General features: G+C 37.8%; 1 long non-coding RNA gene across 10 annotated transcripts; it reads left to right on the top strand.

Annotated features, from left to right (window-relative positions):
- Positions 1-301: 301 nt before the first annotated feature.
- LOC141626807 (uncharacterized) lies at positions 302-11608 on the top strand. 10 transcript variants are annotated; one of them, XR_012536392.1, is made up of 16 exons: positions 305-568; positions 771-856; positions 1048-1141; positions 1366-1521; positions 1605-2100; positions 2263-2322; positions 2465-2595; positions 2717-2817; positions 2948-3009; positions 3415-3467; positions 3590-3809; positions 4199-4271; positions 4500-4607; positions 6551-6619; positions 10848-10911; positions 11385-11608. It is a non-coding gene; the product is annotated as an uncharacterized LOC141626807 (long non-coding RNA). The 10 variants fall into 10 exon arrangements; XR_012536396.1 differs by lacking the exons at positions 10848-10911; positions 11385-11608 and having other exon boundaries at positions 308-568; positions 3590-3689; positions 3791-3809; positions 6551-6640; XR_012536388.1 differs by lacking the exons at positions 10848-10911; positions 11385-11608 and having other exon boundaries at positions 303-568; positions 1605-1690; positions 1786-2100; positions 3590-4271; positions 6551-6641.
- The last annotated feature ends 392 nt before the right edge of the window (positions 11609-12000 follow it).

Raw genomic sequence — 12000 nt, 5'->3', positions numbered from 1 at the left:
CCATTTTGACCTATTAGAGCATCCACATTGAAGAGGATTGACCATCCTCTTAGATGAAAGAGGGTGCTAAGAGGATGTCCTCTTCAATGTGGAACTACTATTAAACATCCTCTTTGAAGGAGGAAGAGGAAGTCTTCCTCTATTTTTAGAGGAAATACAACATAGGCCCTTGTGCCCACTCTCTTCACTCACCTATAAAAATATTGCATTTGCACATTATTTTATTTGTTTTCCAATAGAAAAAATAATTAAAATATGAAAGAGGAACTAGAGAGAATCCTCTTTGATGTGGGAAAAAAAAATAGAAGAAGAGAAGGAGGAGGATTGAGATAGTGGAAAATGTGTTGGATGAAAGAGAATGTGATGTGTCAAAAAGATAGAGGGAGAAGGAAAAAATAAGAGGATTGTTACATACTCTTCAATGTCCATGCTCTTAACTTGCTGCCCTTTGCTGCTTATTACTCGCAGCTAGCTTCATTTTCTCGCTAATGAGTTCATTGTCTCTTCTTCTCTTCAACTCCACAGACCTCTTATCTTCACTTTAAATATCTTCATTTCTCCATTTCTGGTATTAAAATCTTCTTCTCATCCTCCCTTTTCTGGAAAAATGCCTTCCCCTTTCTTTAAAAAATTAGGGTTTCGATTTTAATTTTGGTTGCAATTGCATTCCCTTCCCGTTATTGTAGTGTAGAAGCAATAATCTAGGTTTTATTTACAGTACAATATACAATATGGTAAAGAAAGTTTGTGTCTTTCCTTATTTTCGGCAGTTACAACAATTGATTATGGTAATAAAGCTCTTGAGTTTCTGGGTTCGCAAGATGATCGACCTTCTGTTTCTCTGGATAATCACCAGGTTCCTTTTTATCTTATGTTGAGATTCATTACTCTGCACATACTTGTGTTAGATCCGTCCTGACTTTGAAACGGGTACGAAGTAGTTGGTCTTTAAATTTGTGTCCCTTGTTAGTTAGTTGCTTCTTATATTTCTGAATTAGTTGGTCCATATTTGTTGGCGACAATAACAACCGTCCTAAATATGTTTAGAGAAATTCAATGACGATGGCGACGAAGAGGATTTAGAGGACGCGGGGGTTTCTTGGTAGAAGTGGTGGTGGTAACGAGGACGGCCTCAACTACGGTTAGCATTACGTTTCCTTGCTATAATTGAGTTTATGTAAGACTTCTCTATGTTATTTATGTTCTGCGTTTTTAAAAAGCGAGTAAAAGGAGTAGGACGAAGAGGTGGAAATTCAAACACGGCAATGTTGGTTATGGCAGCATCTGTTACGATCGTGTGCTGACGACGATGGTTTAAATTTTGTTATTGTCGCTTTGATTGAGTTTGCTGCTACCTTCTTGCAGAACGTCCTACTACTGTCTCTCAATTACTGCTTGCGTTCCTGCAAACTATGAATCATATGTTGCATATTTTACACGCTTGCAAACTGTGTTAGATTCTATCCAGTTGTTTACGATTTGGCACATCCGTTGTCAGGTCCAGGGCACCAATGCAAGTCTGTAAGTCACATATGCTTACTCTGCACAGTTTTTTTTAAAAGAGACTGGTTTAGTCTTTAGCTTTAGCACTTCTCGCTTGACAGGGTTGCTCAGATTAGTGAACTATAGGGGGTGGAGATGCCACAACAGGAGGCGCCTCTGATGATACGAGTCGTGTAAGTTGAAAAAGGTATTTTTAGATTACGCCGGTTCTGTTTATTCTACCTTAATTGTCATTCTCTGATGCTTGATTATTTCGGAGCTGCTTGTTTATGTGCACGGCAGATTAATCTTGGCAGATAAATGAACTAGCGAGGTGGGGAGTGCAACGACAAGGGGCAGCCTGATCCATCTACTAAATATTAACCTCCTAAAGCCCTCGTTCTTCCCTTATTCATGTCCTTGCACTTTCGAACTGTAACCTTAGTTTATCCTTTTCTCTTTACACTCACATCTACTCATTTCCTCTGCTTCCTCATCTATACATTCACAACCTTCCTCAATTCGCAAGCCTAATCCTTGTCAACAACTCACACTGATATCTTTTGCTCGACTTGAAGATGCTATCCTCATCTACCACTTCTATTGCAATGATACTTGGTATAGTTTCGATCACCTTCATCTTCTTCTTGACTGCTACACAATATATCATGTTGGTTTTATTGTTTTTTTTTTTTTTTCAAAAAAATGGTACCTTGTACTGTTTGCTTTTTCTGCTTTCTTACTCTGATGCATTGATCTGTCATGTGGAACTATTTGAAGCATTCCTGGGGATGGGATCTTTTCATGCTTGTTGTTTCGGCAATTTTTGTTGATTGACAGGTGATGTCCTCACCAATCAATTTTGAATATTTCCAAAATCGTTCTCGTTCACCTTGTTTGTTTTACAACTCCTTATGTCATGTTCTTTGTTTACTCTTATTTTGTTACTGCCTTTGATTATTAGCTCTGCCCTTTCTCTCAGGCTCTCACATTTAGGTCTGGCGGAACATCAGGTGGAGCCCTCGAGATGTTGTCGAGGCTGATATCTTTTCCAATTTGCTACTTTGCCCGCCTGCACTAAAGTCGTGAGCAGCGTCCTCGTCAATCACTTTGGTACATTTCCGGTCTCTTTCTCCTTCTACTTGTGCATTTTGCCATGCTCAATGTCATGTTCTTTATGTTTTATTTAAGCAGCTTATATTTGTTATTTTTAAATTCGCTCTCATTTGGGTAGGTCGGCTCGTCGGGTGGGGACAAGGAGATGCCCCTGGAGCTGGAATGTCTTCCAATTCCTATCCCGTGTTGTGTATCATCTCATCTCTCTCACTCAAAATGGTGAATTCTCAACTACCATCTTCATCAATCCTTATATCGGTTTAATTTTTCTAGGATTTTAGGGTTCCTCATATACTAATCATAATATTCATGATTTTTACTCCTTTGTGTACATCTATTTGATTATCAGGTATTGCAATATGACATTGATCTTCAGTATTTCATTTTCCCTCTTTGTTTATATAATAATAGGTATATTCTGCTCTTTTTCTAATTTATTTTTTATTCTTAATTGGATTGTTACTGTTTTACTCCTTTCTGCTTTTGTAGTGCACACTTCGTTCTCTTTCTCCCTTTCTTATCATTGATTCTAAATTACTTTTTTTATGTTTATTCGGTTTGATTTCCAAGGCTAGCATCTCTTATTTTGGTTTGGTTTCCTTAATGTGGGTGTTATAATGAGTTTGGATTCGGATAATGGTTAGATTTGGTACTGTCTGCACTTTGTTTGCCTGGATTTGTAGGAACCAAGCTGCCAATGTTATCGTTGTCATTGTCACTTTTACAGATTCTAATTAGGATTTATTTAAAGTATTATTATTATTATTGCTATTATTGTTGATGTTATTGTTTCTGATTAGGCCGATTATTTTGCAGGGCAGGTTCAAGTGTTGTGGACTTATGGTGTTATTAGTAGTGCTGCTTGCTTGGTATTAATAATTTTAATAGTTTTCTTGCTTTCTCCTATAACCACTATTATCTTGGTGCTAAATACTCTTTATATTGCTATATAATAAGCATTGTTGCCTCAACTTTATTGCTTTATGTTCAGATGGGTTGACTTTGTTGTGATTGCAATTGTCGTGGAATACGGTTCGTGGAGTATAAGCTGATGACAGCCTTTACTTGGAATTCCTCCGGCAATTTCTAGTGTGAGTGGGTAGGGTACGGGCATGGGGGTGTCGTTGGTGGCATTTTGAAATGTGTAAGTGAGGTACCTTATGACTCGTTTACTCGGTATTTGTTCACTCAGGTACCTTATAATCTACTAGGTATCCTTCACCAATCGATTTTCTTCTGTTGTTGGTTAGTTTACTCTTTGTTTTCTGGGGGTTTCCTTATTTTCGTTATCGATCTCCTTTTTCTTCTTGTTTATTTGTTTGTTCTTTGTTTCCTAGGCTTTTTCTTAATTTCCATTATCGATTTTCTTCTTCTCATTGTTTATTAGCTTACTCTCTTCCGGTGCCTTGTTGAATTTAAGGGTTTTTTTTTTATTTTACATTCTGAGGGATTTTTTACCCGTCCCGCATTATCACTTTTTTTTTCCGTATTTGTGTTTGTTATTGTTGTTGATATTACCATGAATGAAGAACGCTTGCTTTTGTTGTGAAGCTAAGAGGTTTAATTTAAGCTTTTTTGTTAATGTGATTTTTGTGATTAGTGATATTCCTGAATTTCTTAAGAGATCTCATGGCCTGAAATTTCTGAAGCGATCTCCTGGGGTTGGAGTTAAGGTCAGTGTTTAAAATTTTAGTTTGTGAGTTAGAATTAACTTCGGATGATTATGAGAAGACTACCTGTATCGGGACTATTGCTCTTAAATAATCCTAGAATGTATTGGGATGCTTATTAGAAGACTACTGTTTGAGCGTCTTTATTGCATTTAATGAAATTATATAATACACGTCTCCTTATTCAACTATGTGAGATTTGACCTGGCGTTAATGACTTTTGAAATGCAGTGACTTTTGAAATGCAGTTACAATTTTGGTGTTCTTATGGAAGTTGACTGGGGAAGCTGCAACAATAGTAGGCGGCTACCTCCTACAGAGCAATGTCTTCTTCAAATGGTAAATGAATTTTAGCTTGTTATATCTGTTGATTCCTAGACGCCTTGATTTTAAATTTGTATCATTATTCGCGGGTAGAAAACTCTGTTCTATGACAGCATGTTTAGAAGATTTTGTATCATTATTTCACTTTTTGTTTGTTATCGTCTGTAGTTGAAATCTTGGATCAACCTAGGTTAGTTTGATTGCTTAAGGTTATATGCTTGGACAAGTGCCAAGAGAACCTCATTTAATTGGTGACTTCATTAGCTCTCTTCATTTTAGATACAATTGTAGGTGTGGAAATAGTGGGATATGTTGCAAACCTTGTCATGTTCTCAGTTAGCACATCTGTAGACACCTTAAAATGTCTATGTAGCCTTAATGGTACCCGATGATGAGCCTAAAATTTAATGATTAAATGAAAATTGACAATGTTATAATTAAAGGCTCTTTATGCTTATTTTCCCATTAATTACTCATAATGACACAAAACCACCCTTTAGCCCTTTATTCTTATGTAGCGCTTTGGTACATTAACGGCACAAAACCGTAAATAATATATAACTTAAAATGATATCGAATTAAAAATGGGCCAATTTAGTAAAGATTACAAGGCAACCCACCTTATTAGTCGGTCCATTGTTGGGTGAAAATTAATAGACCAAGAGGCCCATGGTTGTGTCGATTATTTGGCAATGGAAAGATAATAAAATTAAAGAGGTGTTTTCATATTATACCTAGAATTTGACAATCTCACAGAGACTTAGAGAGCAAGGCTAAGATATAAGAAAGTTAAAGCAAGTTTGGTGTTCGTGTAACTACAAGATTAAAATAAAGTAATGTATTATGTAGTTCAAACTCTGTCAAATTATCTCTCTCGGAAACCCGAGTCAACTTTTCATCTTATTACTATATATAATACAGAAAACACAAGGTGAAAAGGGGGGACAGAAAATACAAACAGACGAAAGATTCACAAATAATTCTGTCACACACAAAATTCACGACACATTCAGATCTCAGAAATTCCACTCTTATACACCGTCTAAAATATATTCTATCCCAGTTTCAAATCAAACTACTCACATAAATTGTCCCAGTTCCATATAAGTGCATAAGAGCCAATAATTTACGACAAAGTCAATATTTATTAATAGTCAACATCCACATAAGCCTGAGGGTACCGAATCAATAAGTTTTCTTTACTCTTTTATTTCATCTTTTATTTATTTTCTCTATTTTATTGTGTTTTATGTATAATTGTATATAAACTAACCTCGTCGCTTGTCGTATAAGTAATTGTATAAAATTTATTGTTTCTAACTTTCTTTTGTTTGTTTTTTATCGTCAAATATATAATATAACAAATAAATTGTAGAGGCCGTCAATTTGATGGGCGGTCCGGGTGCCTAATACCTTCCCTAACCGTATCTTTACCCCCGAATCCGCTGTAATACTACGTATTTATGAGTCTCTGGGTACTCTATCGAGTAGGCCTTACTCTGTCGAGTAAGGGTGAGTTGCAGTTTAAAATAGTTTCTGACCTGTTGGGTACTCGATCGAGTAACGTGGATACTAGATCGAGTAAGGGGGCACTCGATCGAGTACCTTAGCTACTCGATCGAGTAGTTGGCTTTCTGAGGGATGATTTCGGGTTTTGTTAATAATGCGATTTGAGTATATATTACTTCCGTCATTGTTCTTTAAACACTTTTTAAAACCTAATTACTGTGAAAAGAGAAATCAAACTACGTCATTCGCTTTAATCGCATTGTTAGCAAATCCCGGAGCTTGGAAGGTCGGATTTTACCTTTCTTGATACCTTTGTGATCCTTGCGTCGAGGGTAAGACCTACGTACCGTTTTTATAATGTTTCCTTAAAGTTGGTTAAAGCATAATATGGGGATTTGGGGGTTTTGTTGTTTTGTATGATTGGTAGTGATTATATGTTTGTATGTCAGAAGGAGGATTCGTAGAGGAAGCGTTTTGATATCAGCTGTGAGATCGTCTGATTGTGTTGTGTTTTCCAGGTAGGGTTTCCCTACTCAGTATTAGTCCCATAATGCATTGTTGGTGTTGTGTAATTGCTGATTATTATCGTATTGGTTTTATGACGGTTGTTAATTGATTGTTGTTGATGGTTGTGATTGTTTGTCTCTGGTTCTCGAGATGCGTTCTCGACTGAGTGGGGTGGGGTCACTTGCGGGAGTGGCTTCACGGCCTAGTTTCGCCCTTCGTGGAACCCGCCACGGAAGGGGATGTGCACATTAATGGGACAGGGTTATCGCTCGATATGATGAGCGGGGATTTGGTGGGTACGGCTGCGGTCGAGTGGCCTGTACTCGATCTAGTGACCCCTGTTTTGGGTCATATGCCTATCTTTTGACTTCGTTGCATATTATGTTTAAATCAAAGGTGTTATTTTGCTTCTTTGTGAATTGTTTTACATGTATGTTGGTATTATCGCGTACGTTACCCATTCTTGTGGTGTAGTGAGTGGCACCTGTGGTGAGTATGAATTCGGTGGGAGGACATGAGTTATATGTGGTTGCGATAGATAGTGGAAAAAGAAAAGGAAGATCGTTATGGCTGAATTGAGACATAGAGCATGTTTTATGAGATGAGATGAGATGAGTGATATGATTGTGTATTGAGTAATGTAAAAGTAAGTGAATATGGGCAAGGGATGATGTGAGTCTAAGGAACGTGAGAATGAAAAGATTGAGAGTAAGGATGTGGATAGTGGCAACTTGAGATGTGTAAAGAATTATGGAGGGAGATGGTTAGGAGTCGTGTGGGTTAAGAATACACATAGTGAAAGTTCGTTTTAAAGGGGTTGAGAAGAATGGTATATAGTGAACTTTGTGGAGAGATGTCGTGAGGTGGATTTGTAGACAGTGAGTGAGTTTGGGAGATTTGGTGTATTAAGAGGTGAAACTATTGTGGGATTTCCTTGGACAATTAGCGGTATGAAAGGAATTTTGATTTCTAGAGATGTAAAAAGGGAGATGCAATTGTTGAACATTAAACGTTGATTTTATGGATAGATTAGTGGCAAGTGTGAGTGATAGCATTATAAGAGAAGATCCATGGTAAGAAAGAGTGAGATGATATCGATATAAAATAATGAGATGTGAGTCTTGGAGCAATGAGAAAGTAACCGGGACACTAAAGAGTTAGGTAGAAGTGATAAGGAGTTGAATAGTTAATTGATTTTGTCAAGTGTAAAGGAAAAGAATGAGGGGAGTAAAACTAGGAAAATGTTGACCGGAGTTATGTGACATAAAAGTAAGGAATCGTCTAGATGTATGATACTATCAAGAGTAAGTAAATTAATTGTTATACAGAAGTTTCAGGACAATATGATTAATCATGAGTTTCGAGGAATTAAGGGAGTAAGAAGTTGGTAGAATATCTGCATGATATGAGATTTTGGTGGTGAGTCGGGTGACTATACAATTAAGGATAGTATTGGGAAGAATGTTGAGGTAATGTTGTTGATGGATTTGATGTTCGTTACTTGGGATGTTAACCACAGATAGGAAAGAAATCGTGATGTTTAGAGATGAGTGTAAGAGGTTTGATGCCCGAACAGTGGTAGTGTTATGGTTTGCGACTAGTGGTTAAGGTTGATGGTATATTAGAAAGGTAGCAATTCTAATGAGATTGATTTTGTAGAGACCGGATTGATATGTATGGTTGTAAGGAAGTATAAGATGTGGTCAGATGAGGCGGGTGCTAATAGTTGAATAGTAATGGTATGGTTATACTTGGCATGAGGTGATGGTTATGCGAATGGGGGAATATGTTATGAGGGGCATATGAGTTAAGCTCGGGCGACAGGTAACCTTTATCGAGTGGTAACTTACGTGATCAGGACTGACTAGGTGGATGTGTTTACGAGTCTATGATGTGTATAAATGTTTGTGCGAGGTTATGACCTCACGGGAAGTGGTATGGTGTGATAGTTATAAAGCTGTTATCTGAATGTTCTGTGATATATGTTGGACACGGTAATTTAATTGAATGATATTCAAAAAGTAATCATTTGATTGATCTGGCATATTTGGTTATACTTGTATGTATTCATGATATATGTTATTAGTGATGTGGTAAGGGGATGATGTTCATGAGGTTATTATCTGTTTAATTCATATAATATGTTGCTTTGTGATTTAGTAAAGTGGATTTGAGTAAGTTTTTTCTTGTCCGAGAAGTCATGTTGAGTCAGTGCTTATGGGATAGTGTAAGTTGTGATGACTATCGATGTGGTTGTGGTGCCTCGGGTGGTGATCTGGGCACGGTATTTAGTGTTGTGATGCGGGTATTTTCGCAGCTGCGAGTGTGGTGTTGGTGGCGGTGTTACGATCCGGCCACACGGTTTGTGGTGGAGTAGGCGGGATGTTTATGATTCGAGTTTCAAAGTACATACCGATTACACATAAATTGTTGTTTTATCGATGTGGCTTCCTGTGAGTTTCGGTTTATACGAGATAGACGGTTGTTTTGTTTATTGATGTTTCTTACCGATTAAGTTTGGGAATGAGGGTAGAGTATGATATAAAAGAGAGTTGTATATGTTTTCGTTGTTGTCATGGTATAGTGACATTTACGTTGATGGGACATAGTTGTGAGAAGTTATTCTGATAATTTTGATCTTGTTTTAAGATGAGGCATCGGTAGTCATAGTCATGGCAAGTGATTCGTGGAACATGTGTTGCAATGATCTGAAAGCGGCAGGTGGTTCATAATCTTTTGTTGGGATAGTGAGTGCAGGGTATTGGGATTTGGTGTCATGTTAAGTTATGTATGAGTTTTGTGGTAATGAAAGAAAAAAAACTTGAGGAGCTAGTGTGAGTGTACGTAACAATTGTGGATTGTGAGTTATGCTTTTGACGATGGGAGTTTTATATAGTTTATATAGAGAGGTATGTCGTATTGCGGTAATGTGGAAAAGTTGAAGTTTTGGGTTAAGCTAAAGATTTTGAGGTACAGGTTAGGGGTGTGACGAGTGAATTGAAGTATGAGAATTGTTTAAGTAAGAGAGCCTTGGATATATGCATGGCGAGTGCTTAGAGTATATGTGGTTATCTATGACATGTGATGGTGATGAGAATAATGAGAAGATATAACTAAGGATATAGTATTAGTGAGTTACGAGGACGTAACATTTATCTTAAGAGGAGTAGGATGCGAGGAAAGAGATTTTGATAGTTGTGCATATGGTAGTATATTCACAGTAGAGTGTTGGTGTAGCATAAAGAATGAAGTTGTATATTTTGTGGTTGATGTTGTTAAAAGGCCATGGCCGTGCTTGTAGTAGTGTGATGTTTAGGAGTGTGAGAATATTTCACTAGTGTTGATAGTTGGATGATGAGGTTATGATTGTGAGTAAACTTCGAGGACGAAGTTCTTTTTAAGGGTGGTAGAATGTAACATTCCGTTTGATGTCTATGAGTGTCTTGATTTTGGATTTGGTAGTGGATGATATATTATGGAGCTAGCAGCGTTAGAGGATGGTAGTTGGTAGTGTATGGAGTTAGTGTCAGGAGAGTTTATGATGTAGTTGATACGACATCGTGAGCGATGTGGGGAGGTAGGAATAGTTGGTGGAGTTGGTGTTAAGGGTTCATGGTTTCATGTTTTATAAGTTGAGGTTTTGTTTTGAGTCTTAGTTGCGTTGTTGTGTCTTAGTCAAGTTGGTAGGTTTGTTTATGTATGGGTTGAACTTCGGGGACGAAGTTCTTTTTAAGGAGGGAAGACTGTAATACTACGTATTTATGAGTCTCTGGGTACTCTATCGAGTAGGCCTTACTCCGTCGAGTAAGGTGAGTTGCGATTTAAAATAGTTTTCGACTGTTGGGTACTCGATCGAGTAACGTGGATACTAGATCGAGTAAGGGGGCACTCGATCGAGTAGCCGGTTTACGGGGGATGATTTCTCGGGTTTTGTTAATAATGCGATTTGAGTATATATTACTTCCGTCATTGTTCTTTAAACACTTTTTAAAACCTAATTACTGTGAAAAGAGAAATCAAACTACGTCATTCGCTTTAATCGCATTGTTGGCAAATCCCGGAGCTTGGAAGGTCGGATTTTACCTTTCTTTATACCGTTGTGATCCTTGCGTCGAGGGTAAGACCTACGCATCGCTTTTTTTATAATGTTTCCTTAAAGTTGGTTAAACCCTAATATGGGGATTTGGGGTTTTGTTGTTTTGTATGATTGGTAGTGATTATATGTTTGTATGTTGGGAGGAGGATTCGTAGAGGAAGCGTTTTGATATCATTTGTGAGATCGTCGATTGTGTTGTGGTTTTCGGTAGGGTTTCCCTACTCAACCGTATTAGTCCTATAATGCATTGTTGGTGTTGTGTAATTTGCCGATTATTATCGTATTGGTTTTATGACGGTTGTTGATTGATTGTTGTTGATGGTTGTGATTGTTTGTCTCTGGTTCTCGAGATGCGTTCTCGGTTGAGTGGAGTCACTTTGTAGGAGTGGCTTCACGCCCTAGTTTCGCCCTTCGTGGAACCCGCCACGGAAGGGGATGTGCACATTAATGGGACAGGGTTATCGCTCGGTATGATGAGCGGGGATTTGGTGGGTGCGGGCTGCGGTCCCCCGGGCGGGTGGTCGGGTCCGGTGGACGGTCGGAGACGGAGATTGATTGGTGTGGGTGATTGTGTGTGATTGTTTGAGTTTTGTGTTGTTTTCTTTATCTTGTTGGTTATATAAATTGTGTGATTAATCGACCCCGTTTAATGTTTTAAAAGCGTGGTGATCCATTCGGAGGTGGTAAGCGATTATTGAGCGGGTATGATATGACGCGTATGGGATAGCGGGATGAGTCATCACGTGGCGATTAGAAGTCTTTTTGTGTCGACGGTGTTTTGTAGCTTTGATAGTTTTAGCAGTAGACCGTCTGAGAACCTTGTATTTCAGTTTATCAGTTTTGGTTTTGATCATGTAATCACTTAAACTTTGTTTACTTTTAAAAGTACGTTTCTTTATTGTCTTATGATTATCATTGCCTCGGGTAACCGAGATAGTAGCACTTTCATGCCTTAAGTGATCCTAGTAAGGCACTTGGAGTATGGGGGTGTTACATCCGCAATCTTTGGTTTAGGCCGGAGAGACGGATCAGTCCCCATTCAAGGGATCAAAAGGGGCCTTTTTCGTTAACTTATTTTTGTATGTTTTTTTATAAAACCTACTGGCGACTCCTCCACTCCATATTATTTACTTATTTTCAAAAAAAGAGATTTTTTCAGGGATCTCAAAGTGACGACTCCGCTGGGGACTTAATAAGAAGGTAAGACTTGAAAGTTAATTTTTTTTTTTTTGATAAAATGTAAGAATATATTATATATAAAAAAAAGAGACCATACATTGAGAAGGGACCAACCTA

Source organism: Silene latifolia, chromosome Y (genome assembly GCF_048544455.1).
Source record: "Silene latifolia isolate original U9 population chromosome Y, ASM4854445v1, whole genome shotgun sequence".
Classification (NCBI taxonomy): domain Eukaryota; kingdom Viridiplantae; phylum Streptophyta; class Magnoliopsida; order Caryophyllales; family Caryophyllaceae; genus Silene; species Silene latifolia.
Note: the sequence above shows the minus strand (reverse complement) of the source record. Positions and strands in the feature narration are given on the sequence as shown.